The sequence below is a fragment of the Aethalodelphis obliquidens genome, unplaced genomic scaffold (assembly GCF_003676395.1).
Source record: "Aethalodelphis obliquidens isolate GAN/ISIS:26980383/991018 unplaced genomic scaffold, ASM367639v1 scaffold32, whole genome shotgun sequence".
Lineage (NCBI taxonomy): Eukaryota > Metazoa > Chordata > Mammalia > Artiodactyla > Delphinidae > Aethalodelphis > Aethalodelphis obliquidens.
Genome location: NW_020837976.1, coordinates 10,828,343 through 10,843,444, shown reverse-complemented (window position 1 = coordinate 10,843,444; position 15,102 = coordinate 10,828,343).

Sequence of the window (15,102 nt, the reverse complement as noted above, 5' to 3'; positions counted from 1 at the left end):
GGGGGGATTTTGAGCTCCGATTCTTCCACGCCAAGAGGAGGTCCCCAGTGTCTCTGCCTGGCTGTGGCTGGAGCCTCTTCTTCTTGAGTACCCACGTTCTTAGTAATTCACTTATTGTCTTCTGCATCCCATCGTTATCCTGCACGGATCCACCACAGAACCAGAAAGAATTCTTCTTTAAATGTGTTGGTTTTCTTAACGAATTGCTGAGGACTCTTGTCTGTCTGCCTACAATTATCAGGCTCGCCTTTAACTGTATTTCCACAGCTGAAATGATATCGGCTACTAACTCGTTTCTGCACAAATGAGTGTCAGACAAAACCTTAGAGAAGGATCTGTCTTCTTGCTCTGCTTTGCACTACCGTGATAGTGTGGATTATATAAAACATTCTGGCATTTTGGCAGAAAGACAACAACTTGTACACTGGGGGAAACTAATTAACCACTCTCTATAAATCATTGATTGTGTGTTACACTATTAGATAATGTTTCATGTCCTTAATGTTTCATGTCCACTCTGAAGGAATTAAACTTGAGATGACTAAGATAAGTGTTACGAGATAACGTTTACAGGACTTTGGGGGGAATTCTTAGATATGATTATGTCTCTACACATGCCTTACAAAGATGAATACACTCAAGTAAAAACATAAAATAGGTTAAGTATTAGGAATAAGGAAAATATAGCTTTCCCAAGAAATCAAATGAACCAGAGTGAAGGCAGCACAAAATACATTTAGAAGTCTTGTATATTTGCAAATTAGGCTCTGAGCCCTCTAGTAGCCAACACAAGGAGGCAACCATTGCAATAACTTGGTCATTCCAACTTCACAATCCGGGACATGACTATTTAGTAGAATGTATATCATTTTATTTCATTGAACATTTAACTATAATTACTGCATGTTCGACTCTGTATACCCAGTGTTAGGCATACACTATTGGTGGCAAAAGAGGAAGAGCTTAAACATTCATTGTATGAAAGAATGAATACACATCCTAGGCCAAAGTTTGAATGGCAGTAATAAAATAATAACCTCTGAATTTCTCCTTGAAATCCTTTAGCAGAATTGACTACTCACACTCGCACTGAAGGTCTTTGACTTTTACCTCTGTGATCATAACCAACTCAGAATGGTTCCCATCCAGGCCTTTGCACACCATCTTTATTGGCTTACAAAACACCATTGTTTGTATTCAGTGTTATGCAATGAATCCAGAATTATTCCATTGGTATTTTATAAGTAACGGCTTGGTGCTGAAATTCCCCAAATCTTATTATTCTAATGATAACTTTTAATGCATGTTATTATTACAATACCTATCTGGCAGATCCTTATTTTTAAGGTTTATTCTTCATAAGTATAAGATAACAAGGTGTAAAGAAAACAGTGCAATACCGTTCATAGTATAGGCATGTACCTTTATCTGCTAGAGTCATAGATTCATAGTCTCATTCACATGTAAAATGTATATGGTTAAGATGTGAGTAGCAGCGTGAAAGACGGAGAAACAGGTCAGAGATAATGAGAGGAAAAGAACAAATAAAAAAGGAAATGTATTGTGTAAGCCATTTAGAGTAATATTTTATTTCTGAGTCTTCAAAATCACAAAGCAGTTTCTGAATATGAGCATAGTTGTATATGCCTCTTTATTTGTAACAATTTTATTTTGGCATTTGGAATTGAATCACCCATTAAGATGTTATTTTAGTTGCTGACTTTATTAAATCATTTGAAACAAATCATGTAAGGAGATAGGAATGCTTCCTAAGAAATCTGTTCTGAGAAAGGCTAGTGTACTTCGTTTTAGCAAGGCACTCACAAGTCCGTTGCTGGATTCCAAAACAATTCAATCATGTTGCATTCACACAACTAGTCTGTAAATGTACCAATTTAGTTCTAACACATCAAGCATAAATTTGAGTTTGAAAGTCTCACTTGAATGAGTTTTACAGGTGTCCGTATTGTTCCGACTATGATAAAAGGTGACATTTGGGCTATTGTGGATAAGCCTTGTGCTGTATCGTGAAAAAGTTCACAATTTCCTCCTGTTCTGGTTCACTGTTGGTGTCTAGATCACCTTCTTTCACCTTTAACACATTCATTTTACCGTCACAGCCTGCACAATAGTGCATTTCGTCGACTGGGTCTTTGCTATTTCACCCAGGCTCTGCATATCATACCCAACCAACACGTCATAGCATTAGACGGGCTTAGAGGTGACTTTTAGAACCTGTGAGAGCCTGTGAGGAAAGGCAAACAAGGGAGCTTAGTAGCACACACATCACCAACAATCAGCAGTGGTCTTCTTCTCTGACTGAGACTGCAACTTATGAAAGGGCACATGGGGAGTGTTTAAGAGAGAAGAGAATGGCTTCCTAACCAGCCAGATCAGCCAGATAAACTCTGGTGATGGCTGGAGTGAGAGATCACATCCAGATTGACCTCACGTCTGGTCAGGAGTTAGATCGCTCTTTCTGGAATGTTCAATGGGGAAGAAAGAGCAGGAAGGAGCAAGAGATGGCACTAGGGGAACCATATGATTTATTACTAAGACTGGAACAATTATGATCACAAAAGAAGGTAATACTAACAATTACACTGGGCAAACAAGCATAAGCCAGCACTGTCCTGGGAACACCAGAATGTACGTTACCCCCAGATAGCAGTAACCCAGTTACTTCCTTCAAAAAGGTTTATATCTTAATATGGGAAGCCTGACAAAGGCACCATCTGTACAAATCAGTAAGCTATGAGAAATGTGGGTTTAGGAGTGCACTGGGGGAGCAGGAAGGTCAGTGTGATTAATAATATTGGAGGAGATAAATTCAGTTGCCTGTAATTGAACAATGAATTGATTTAGAATCAGAAACTCGTATCAGTTCAGATGAAGATACTCTGGAAAGTAAAGTGAGAGTAAACAATGTTCTTACTTGTTCCACTCAGGGTAGATGTAGTAGTAACTCTTTGTGGCCACTAGGGGACCACTTAGTACTTTGCACATTGCATTGAACTGCTTATATCATCCTGTACAGAGACTCAAGAAAGACAACAGGATGCTAGTAGCATCAGGGTCCTGTGACATCTCTTGCCTATACAGCACATACCGATAATTGATTATAGGATACCATTGTCTAGTTGCTTCAAGTGTGTCAGTTTGGTCTTTTCCAACTCATGGACTTCTTAGAAGTGCTAATATCTTTGGCACATCTGCCAAAAGTCTGAGATAGAGCTGCATACTCAGTAAGGATTAAACCCATTTTTTCTTCTTTTTTTGATGTGAATAGCAGCCCTATCTGGGAACTCCCATGGCCCTTTCCTAAGTGTTGCCATCTAATCTCAGGTAATAATTTGAGCCCTGGAGATAACAACAATAAAACTAAATTAAAATGATTACATATGTACTAGGGACCAGGTGCTATGTATTTTTAAATATATATTGTTTCTGCACCTATAGTCTCTTCCAATAAAGTGTTATTTTTCTCATATTAGAGATGAAAAAAACTGAGACTTTGATTGAATTACTCAGGTAAGGCCCAAGGCCATAGAAATGGGGCAGAAGTGGAATCTGGATCATCCTCCAAAGCCTATGCAAAGCCTATGTGCTTTCCCCTGTTCCACAGCAGCCAGGGAGAAGCAACAGCTAATCACCTAGCTCTTGTCACGATGTCTGTGAATCCTAGTTTCCGAGCAGAAACTAGCCAACAGGAAGTCTCTCACTGACACACTTGCATTTGCTGTGAACTCTGTACAGAAGACCCTACCCCATGATGTCTGCCTCACGGGCTCCCGCAAGTCCTCTAACATCACCTACTGAAGGGGACATGCGGGGAGTCATCCTGGAGAGTGTCTCTGTGCCACATCAGGCACAGAGGTACCCAGGCGTGTGTGGAGTGCCAGAGCTGCAGCACCCGCAAAAATCTCACTGTCTGACGTTATTTGGTGCCGATAATGGACATTTAGTTTCATTATTTTTAATGCTATTATTTTTATTATGATTTTATATAGCTCTTATGTAAAGTGCTAGAGAGAGAGAAGGGGAGAGAGCTTGCTTCAAGGTCACAACCATTGCAGCCACATGGCTGTCACAAGGTCACCCCATGTGGAAATTCTGGAGCAAGGACACCCACCAACCTCAAGTGTCACCACTGTCATGGTACTCATCATATCACATGGTGATTTGTTTTAAATTTAACATACCCGAGAGCTGTGAGAGGACAAAGCCGTATCTTTTTACAGAGCCTTTCCACAGAGAGATTTTCTATCACAGCAACACCAACACAATTAAAATGGACTATTAGACATCCCCAGGGCTGAAAAGTGCTTCCGTGATGTTGCCATGATTCTCTTATCAGTTCTCTCTTCTCTGTTCGCTCCACTTCTACGTGTTCATGTCTAATGCGAGCAATTGAAGTATTTCTTTTGTTTCCTTTTCTCCTGCTATTCCAGGTGCTAATGTATCCCCCGCCAACCTAAGGAATTTAGAGAATCATTTTCAGAAATTAAAGTCTTTGCTAACTCTTAAGATAACATAATTTTTAATCTCACAGTGGAAGGAAGGAAAGAAAGGAAGGAGAGAGGAAAGAAAGGAAAGAATGGGGGAGGGGGAGATGACACGAGTATGGCAGCCGCTTACAGCCCAGGGCTATTTTGTAAGGATGCAGAGAAATTGTGTTTCAGTCTCAAAACTACCATCATCCTCTTACTAAAGCACGTAACTAAAGCAAGGGGCATAGCCTTGCTTTCTCTGTCTCCCTCCCCCTCCTCTCCATTTAATGACATATAATCAACATGAAAAGCACATATTTAAAGTGTACAGTTGGATTTTTTGACATATGTATACACCCGTGAAACCATCATCACAATCAACCCAATGAACATATCCATCACCCCATAACTCCCCTACCCCTACTCTGTCCCCAAGAGCTCACTCATCTGTTTTCTGTCACCATAAATTAGTTTGCATTGCCTAGAATTTTATATAAATGAGATCAAACATCATTTACTCTCTTTTTTTTGTCTAGCTTTTCAGTCAAGGTGTATATTTTGAGATCCATCAGGTTTTTGTGTATATTAAGAGTTCATTATTTTTCTTTACTGCAGAATTCTGTTGTATAGATATATAAAAATGTGTTCATCTGTTCATGAACATCTATTTCCAGTTTCGGCTATTACAAATAAGACTGCTATGAATGAATATTCATGTACAAGTCTTGGTATGTTTTCATTTCTCTTGGATAAATATCTGAAAGTGGAATGGCTGGATCGCGTGATAGGTATGCATTTAACTTTTTAAGGAACTATCCAAACTGTTGTCCAAAGTGGGTCCAACATTTTATGTGCCCACAAGCAGTGTATGAAAGTTCTAGATCCCTTTATATCCTTGTCTACATTAAGTATGGTCAGCCTTTGAACTTTTGGTCATTCTAATAGTTATGTAATGGCATTTTGCAGTGCTTGTAACTTGTAGTTCCCTGAAGTCTAATGTTGTTGAACATCTTTTCATATGTTTATATGCCATCCACATACCTTGGTCAACTGTTCAGATCTTTGCCCATTTTTAATTGGGGTGTTCGATTTCTCATTATTGCACTCTAGAGTTCATTTTCTATCCTAGATATTGGGTGGGCCAAAAGGTGCCTTCAGTTTTTTAAGTAAAAATAAAAGACACATTTTTCATTCTCACCAACAACTTTATTGAATAATGTATTCACCCTTTTGTTCCACTACCTTCTGCCATTTTTCAGGCAACTTCATAATTCCATCTTCCCAAAACTTTTTATCGTTTTGAGCAAAGAACTGCTCCAGGTGTCTTTTACAGTCTTCCAGGGAATTGAAATTTTTTCCATGAAGAGAATTTTGTAAAGACCTAAATAAATGGAAATCCGAAGGTGGAATATGTGGTGAATATGGCAGATGAATCAGAACTTCCCAGCCAAGCTATGACAGTTTTTGCCCGGTCATCAAAGAAACATGCGGTCTTGAGTTATCCTGATGGAAGATTATGCATTTTCTGTTGACTAATTCTGGATGCTTTTCGTCAAGTGCCGTTTGCAGTTGGTCTAAATGGGAGCAGTACTTGTTGGAATTAATTGTTTGGTTTCCCAGAAGAAGGTCATAATAGAGGACTCCCTTCCAATTCCACCCTATACACAATATCATCTTCTTTGGATGAAGACCGGCCTTTGGTGTGGTTGGTGGTGGTTCATTTCACTTGCCCCACGATCTCTTCAGTTCCACATTATTGTACAGTATCCACTTTTCATCGCCCATCACAATTTGTTTTAAAAAGGGGACGTTGGGTCTTCCCCGGTGGCACAGTGGTTGAGAGTCCGCCTGCCGATGCAGGGGACACGGGTTCGTGTCCCGGTCTGGGAGGATCCCCCATGCCGCGGAGCAGCTGGGCCCGTGAGCCATGGCCGCTGAGCCTGCGCGTCCGGAGCCTGTGCTCCGCAACGGGAGAGGCCACAACAGTGAGAGGCCCGCATACTGCAAAAAAAAAAAAAAAAAACCGGGACGTTTTCATTACGTTTCATTAGAGAATTGCATGTGGAAATATGGTCAAGAAGGGTTTTTTTGCTTAACTTATGTGGAACCCAAACATCAAAGCGATGAACATAACCAAGCTGGTGCAAATGATTTTCAGTGCTTGATTTGGGTATTTTGAGTATGTCGGCTATCTCCCGCGTGGTATAACGTTGATTGTTATCAATTATTGTTTTGATTTGATCGCTGTCAACTTCATCTGGTACCCGACCGTGGAGCATCATACTGCGAGAAATTTCCAGCGCAAAACTTCGCAAACCACTTTTGACACGTTCGATCAGTCACAGCACCTTCTCCATACACTGCACAGATGTTTTTTGTGTGTTTCAGTTGAGTTTTTACCTTTCTTGAAATAATAAAGCATAATATGCCGAAAATGTTGCTTTTTTCCTTCCATGTTCAATATTAAAATGGCTACACAAAAATTCACCAATTTTGATGTCTTTTTTTAAATGCACGCTGATATGACAGCTGTCACATACAATCTAACAAAATTGTTTTGAATGAAGTTAAAGACAACTAAGTGCTACTAGAGCCATCTTATGGAAAAAACCGAACGAACATTTTGGCCCACCCAATACAATTCTATAACAAACAGAAGCTTTGCAAATATTTTCTCCCAGTCTGTAACTAGTCATTTCATTCACTTAGCGTTTTTTGATGAGCAGAAAATTTTAATGAAGTGTAAATTATCAGTTTGTTCTTTTATGGATACTCCTGTCGTTGGTCATGTCTATGAAGTCTTCACCTAAACGAAGGTCACAAAAATTTTCTCCTTTGTTTTCTTCCAGAAGTTTTACTCTTTTAGGTTTTATAGTCAGTTTCATCATCCATTTGACTTATTTTTTGTATATGGTGAGAGACATGGGTCGAAGTTCATTTTTTTGTATATGGATATCTAATTTTTCCAGTACCACTTATTACGAGAACATCTTTTCTCCACTGAATTGCCCTTACACCTTTGTCAAAAATCAGTTGTCCATAGACTCTCTGTTTCATTGTTCTACTGTCTATCTTGATGCGAATACCACACTGTCTTGATTGCTATATGTTTATAAGTCTAAAAAAGTGTGAGCCCACCAACTTTGTTCTTCTTTTTCTCATGTAGGTATTAAAATCAGCTTGTCAATTTCTTCTCCCCAAAAGAAGAAAAAAAAAAATCCTGTTAAGATTTTGATTGGAATTGAATTGAATCTATAGATCAGTTTTAAGAGGACTAATATATCTAAATAATATTGTCTTTTTTTTTAAACGTCTTTATTGGAGTATAATTGCTTTACAATGGTGTGTTAGTTTCTGCTGCATAACAAAGTGAATCAGCTATACATATACATATGTCCCCATATCTCCTCCCTCTTGCATCTCCCTAATATTATCTTTAAACCCATGAAAACAGTATACCTGCATATCATCCTTAATTTCTCCCAGCAAAATTTTATAGCTTTTAGTGCACAGGTCTGTCACATATATTGTCAGATTTTATTCCTAAGTATTTTATATTTTTCATGCTATACTATTGTACATGAGATATTTTACATTTTAATTTGCAAGAGTCAATCATCAGTATATACAAATACATTTGCACATAAATTTTATATCCTGAAATCTTGAAAAATTCATTTATTATTTACATTTCTTGTAGAGTCTGTGTGATTTTGTACATAAATAATCACATAGGAAAGCAAATAATAGTCTTACTTCTTCCCTTCTTATCTGGATGACTTTTCTTTCTTTTCCTTGTTTTATTGCATTGACTTGAATCCCTAGTGCAATGTTGAATAGAACTGGTGAAAGTGGGCATCCTTGTCTTGTTCCTAGTTTTAGGAGGAAAGCATTCAGTCTTTCATCATTAAGTATGATGTTAGCTATGGGTTTTCCATAGACGCTTTCATCAAACTGAGTAAGTTCCTTTCTAATCCTGGTCCCCGAAGAGGTTTTTTGGTTTTGTTTTTTTGTTTTTCCTTAATGAGGAATGATGGCCGGATGTCTCTAGTAAGATGAACATAAGGATTTTCTTTTTTGGATTTTCAATTGTTAAAACAAGTTTGCATTCTTGGGATCAACCTGTTTGGTCCTTTATACGTATAGTTAGATTTGATTTGTTACAATGTCATTTAGAACTTTTGTATCTATGCTCATGAAGAATATGGGTCTACGGTTTTATTTTCTTGCAAAGGATTTGACAGGATGCAATATCAGGCTAATTCTGGCCTCATAAAATGAGTTGGGAAGTAATCTCTCTATTTCAGAGGAAAAAATATACACACGCAGTCTTCTCATTTTTGAAGCTGTAAAAATTAAATTTACTTCTCCATATTTAAAAAGTTATTTTGTGATCTCCTTTTCTTTCACATATTTCTCATACGATATGCTCTCCAGAACCCAGACTTTACTTTCATCTTGAAAAGTGACCATCTTATACTCTCCTTCTTAAAATGCGACTCTGAGAAGAACACAACGCTAGTCATATTTTTTTGTCACTTTATTGAACAAGCAGGACTTTCACATTCCTTGGTTGTGTCACTTAACTTTTAATGCAGCCAAAGATGGTTTTAATACAAACTAAACACTTCTCCACCGTCACTGCCGAAAAGCCATGTTATTATGTCACAACCAAAGCCTGAAGGAGCCCCAAATGAAAGGACCCTGTCCTTCCACCCCTGACAGTAAATTTTACTCTGCCTTTACCCAAATAGACAAGGATGCCCCTTATTAAACCACAGACATAGGGAAGATCTAAGGAATGAAAACATTTTATCCTTTTGCTGGCAACTACTCCTCATATGAGTACAAAGAAAGTCTTTTGTCGAGAGATGATTCAAGGTTGCCTTTATATGTAGCCATCAAAACCAGGTTACCAGCCAAAGACCAGATTTAGGAATAATGAAAAAAATTGAGGCTAGGGGTGAATGGACAACTCAGTTATTGTCACCAACAGAACAAGTCTTATCTTCTGTTTGTATGAGTCTTTTGATTTAAAAACAGTAAAACTTGCTACTTATACTTTGGCCTAAGTGAACTAAAAAAAAAAAAAAAAAAACTGGCTTGATATGAAAGTAAGTTCTTATTTAGTGTCAAGAGTAACAGACAGGGGCTTCCCTGGTGGCGCAGTGGTTGGGAGTCCGCCTGCCGATGCACGGGACACGGGTTTGTGCCCCGGTCCGGGAAGATCCCACATACCGCGGAGCGGCTGGGCCCGTGAGCCATGGCCGCTGAGCCTGCACGTCCGGAGCCTGCGCTCCGCAACGGGAGAGGCCACAGCAGTGAGAGGTCCGCGTACCGCAAAAAAAAAAAAAAAGTAACAGACACATCTTGAGATGACTGGTAGTACCTGTCTCCCAATTACAGGCCTTAATCCCAATAAGACATGGCACAACTAAGATAAGGAACTCATAGTTAGCTTTATCTAAAGCTTATTGACTATTTGGTAGAGAATGAGCTCTAAAGAAACTCAGTGGAATGACTGGTAAATAGTAGGTAATGCATAAGTGCTTGCTACATAAATAATTAAGTAAATAACAAAAAATAATAGTAAATAAAAACACGAGAGAATGAATGAATAGATGTTGTAATCATCCAGGGTAAGGGGACAAAGAAACAGGTGGTACCATCAAATTAGAATAATTCAAAGAGGGTTTATATACAAAGCACTGATTCTAACGACATGAGTAAAATGTAGAGGAACCATAAGGGATGGAGCAGAAATTCTGGGCTAACAGAAGTGGAGCTGTTTCCACATCTAGACAGAAAGGGTAAGGGGAGGAAGAGGGCATGGAGGCCTGTTGATGTAATCTGTGCAGATCCGCCTCCTGAGGCAGATAGCGGAGGAGGGTGGGCATTGGATCTGGAGGAATAAGCAGAGGATATTCAGTAAAATCAGGCTATGAACCAGGTCCAAGAGCAGTGAACTCTGGGAAAGAAACAGCTGCCAATGGAGCTCCAAACGGTGGAAGAAGAGTCTAAATAAGATGATATTAATAAGTAGGAAAGGAAGTGGTACTCAAATAGTATTATCTGGAACACAAGTACACCATCATGTAAATAATAATCTCACCCCCAGAAAGAGTGTCTGACCTCAAATTTACCAACACCAATTTGCAAGCAGGCCAACAGGAGGGGTGTGATCCCCTTCCCTTGATGGCAACCAGGAGGTGCTAGAGAACAAGAAAAGGAACTTAGAAACGGTCCTGGGTCTTGCAGCACTATTTACAACAGCCAGGACATGGAAGCAATGTAAATGTCCATCAACAGAGGAATGGATAAAGAAGATGTGGTATACATACACAATGGAATATTACTCAGCCATAAAAAAGAACAAAATAATGTCATTTGCAGCAACATAGATGGACCCAGAGACTGTCATACTCTAGGTCAGTGAAATAAGTGAAGTAAGTCAGAAAAAGACAAATATCATACAGTATCACTTATATGTGGAATCGAAAAAAAAAAGGTACAAATGAACTTATCTGCAAAACAGAAATAGAGTTACAGATGTAGAAGATAAAGTTATGGTTACCAGGGTGTAAAGAGGGGGAGGGATAAATGAGAAGATTGGTATTGACACATACACACTACTATATATAAACTATATAACTAATAAGGACCTACTGTATAGCACAGGGAACTCTACTCAATACTCGTAACGGCCGACTTGGGAAGAGAATCTATAAAAGAGTGGATATATGTATATGTATAACTGATTCACTTTGCTGTACACCTGAAACTAACTCAACATTGTAAATCAACTATACTCCAATAAAAATTTATGAAAAGAAACAGTTCTGAGTTGGAATACTGTTGATCACTTTTAAACGTAAAACAAAATAAATTCTTCTTAAAACCTAATTTCTTAAACCAATGCCAAAATAAGAATTCTGAACTAAAAGAGAACACGAGAGTCTGCTGTGCTAGTATCCAAAATCAAATAGTCTCCTCCAGGCAAATTTACTGTTATTATTTAATAGCAGACAGGCGGCGGCCTCCAATCTCTCAGCTCATGCCTTTCCCCTTTTGCTCATGTTAGTCTAGTGATAAATGATGTAGAATTTCTCAGAGAGAGAGAGAATTATGCCCAATATAAAAAGTGGTTGAAAAAGCTGATTACAGAGTCATTAGCCCCTGTGGGCTCATTTTATTGCTATAAAGTCATCATTCAAGTAGACATATATTTAGCTTCTGTGGCCTTCATTTGTGGTAAGCAAAATAACCTCAGACAAAAAAAAAAAAGGAGCCCAAGTTCAAACTTCCTACTTTTAGTGATGTGACAGCCAATTTACTAAATTAGAAAAGCCCAGAGCAGAAGCAGAGAAATGTCATCAGCTCGTGTTCCCTGTACTGTGTGCTTACAGTACATCTGGAGACAAGTTTACTCCTGGATCACAAGTTTTCTTGTAATCCAACATGTGACCAGAAGAAGGTACCAAGGATGGTGAGGAACTTGTACACCTTGACACATGAGAAGTAGTGAAAGGAACCAGACACATTTAACCTAGGAAACAGAGGCCTATATGACATAAAACTCTTTTTTTATTTAACATTAGGGCTGACTGTGGAAAACATTGATTAATTATCTAGTCCAAATAAGTTGTGAGCAAACATTTTCAATTCAAGGTGAAACATTCATTCATTACTCATTCATTCAATATTTACTGATCAAATATACTTTTTCTGTTATTGTGCTAGGTTCTAAACGTTAAAGGAGCATTTATTAGCAAACACTGGGATTTTCAAAATTGTGAACTCCGTATCGCTAGTGGGTCTGTAATCAGACACTAGGTAACTATCTGTGAGTGGTATTATAGAAGGGAGAACATCTGTGTTCCTTAATTTTAAAGTGCTCATGAATTACCTGGGAATCTTAAAAAGTTGCAGATTCTGATGCAGTCGATCTGAGCGGGAGCCTGAGAGTTTGCCTTTCCAACAAGCTCCCCGGTGATTCAGACAATTGTGGTCCTTGGATCACACTGTGATTAGCAGAGCATTTAGGTCACTGCCTCTTGAACATTCTCTGCTGTTGATGAGGATCAACAGATCTATTTTGTGTTATCTCAGATTCAATGTCTCGCATTTCAAAGAAAAGAAAAAATTAGAAGACATAGGCTTGTCAGATACCCGTCACTAGAAGGGTGAGTTCATGGAGCTGGCTTGGAGTTTGGCTCTGCGCCCTACCTTGCTACTGTATCCAGATTAAGTATATTAAGCTGTTTTGCCCATCCTGCTAATATAAACTGCAAACCATGCGAAAAGAATACACTAACATACAATCCGCGTTCAAAATCTTGGTTCTGGGCTTCCCTGGTGGCGCAGTGGTTGAGAGTCCGCCTGCCGATGCAGGGGACACGGGTTCATGCCCCGGTCCGGGAAGATCCCACATGCCACGGAGCCGCTGGGCCCGTGAGCCATGGCCGCTGAGTCTGCGCATCCGGAGCCTGTGCTCCGCAACGGGAGAGGCCACAGCAGTGAGAGGCCCGCGTACCGCAAAAAAAAATTAAAATAAAAAAAATTTTTAAATCTTGGTTCTGAGCTACTCTCCTTGACTTTCCCTCACACCAAATCCCATCCTGTTGCAGCCCTTCCTATACGCTCGTCCTCCAGTACTGATTTTGTTTAGTTTGCCCTTCAGATTTGACATTTAGTGCTTTTTTCCAGGTTCAACCTTGGGGTATTTCAGCAAAGATCTTCCCTATCACTCCCACCCACTCTGAGGACCCAAGCTCCTCAGTAAACATTCTTGCACTTCAGCTCACAATCAGTCTCCCTGAAACTGTTTCTGCCACCAGGTTCTTGCAGTGCTGAGAGGGGAGTGAAAAACTCAAGGCTACTGACATCAGGTTGTCACCTCAGGTGACCTAGAATCATTTCAGGTTTCCAGAAGTTATAGGGGCAGAGTTCATCCGATATAATTTTCAAACATTCTTCTTCTGTAAGTAAGAGTTAGAGGAGAATATTGACAAAATCATATTAGCGATTCATCTAATAATGATAGTTACAGTCTTTGGAGGAAAATGGGTTGCTTCCTTGGAAGGTAACCTAAGAGTTTACAAGTACAAAGATGCATTCCATTTTATGGGCAAAAGCTCCAAATAACCTCCTCTATCAAAAATCCATCTTCAGGTGGTTTCCATATGGTTTTGATAAACTTGACTACTACATTGAATAAACTGATAAACAGACACTAGGAAAACATACAATCATTGAGAGAAACTAGAATGATTTGAATACAAATGAGCTAATTCTTGACACAATCGATATAAAAAGTCAATATATCCCCCAGTTTTTGCAACATATAGTCAAATACAGCAACATAGAAAGGAAGCCATTCCATTTCATACTTACGGCCACCATTGATGAGCTCTGACAAAATTCCTTGTCTGAAGACCCCCTAATAACTTAATATATTCTGTCTATTTACTACATATTAAACTTGCTTCCCCCCAAAATTATAAGCTCTCATAGGCAAGGACTATGTTTGATTCTTCCTTTGCATTTTCCTCTGTACGGGGCACATAGTAGGGACTTAAAAAATGCTTGTTGTTTGATTTGAAGATGTTAAGACAAATATTTTACCAACAAGAGGTGTGATACCTGCTTTCTATGTGGTACGAGGTGAGTCAGTTGTAACTGGTGTTATGGAGGTGGGAATTGTAAACATGGCAGAGACTTTTCGGACTGTTGTTTTGAATTCTAGAAAGAAGGGCTGGGCAGAAATTCTCTGGGGTAGATGTGTGCAGTAGAGGGAGTCAGAGGAAGGAGTCTGAGCAGGGCCTTTACTGCCTATCATTTTACCAGGTTGGGGCTGGTGTCTGCTGCTTCAGAACTACCATGACACCTGCCTGCACTTAAGAACAAGTGGGAGTGAAGACATCTTGTTACTAAGCTATTCAAGAAGAAAGACAGGTGTGTGTTGTGTGTACCATGTTTGTGTGGCTGACTTTAAAATACTTCAAAATCTATGAGGTATCAGTAGTCATGCCCTTCCCTTTTTCTCTTCAAAAACAAAATTATGTCACTCTCCTTCTCCACCTTTGTCTTCTCTGGCTCCTCAGCCTGTGCCTTTATGTGAGCTCGTGTGCTCTGCGGTATGTCCGTGTCAAATTGGCTGGGCCACTTGTGTGCAGATATTTGGTCAAGAATGATTCTGGATGTTTCTGTGAGAATGTTTGTGGATGAGATTTACATTTAACATGGTGGACTTTGAGTAAAGCAGATTACCCTCCATAGTGATGGTGGGCCTCATCCAATCAGTTGAAGAACTGATTAGAACAAAAGACTGACCTCCCCCAAGCAAGAGAGAACTCTGCTGCAGAAGGCCTTTGGACTTGAACTACCACGTTGACTTTTCCTGGCTCTCCAGCCTGACAGCCCGTGGACTTGAACTGCAAATCAGCTCTTCCCCAGGTTTCCAGCTGATGACCCACTTTGTAGATTTTGAACTTTCCAGCCTCCATAATCACCTGAGCCAATTTCTTAAAACCTCTCTCTCTCTCTCTCTCTCTCTCTCTCTCTCTCTCTCCCTCCATACATATATGCACCACGTTGGTTTGGTTTCTCTGGA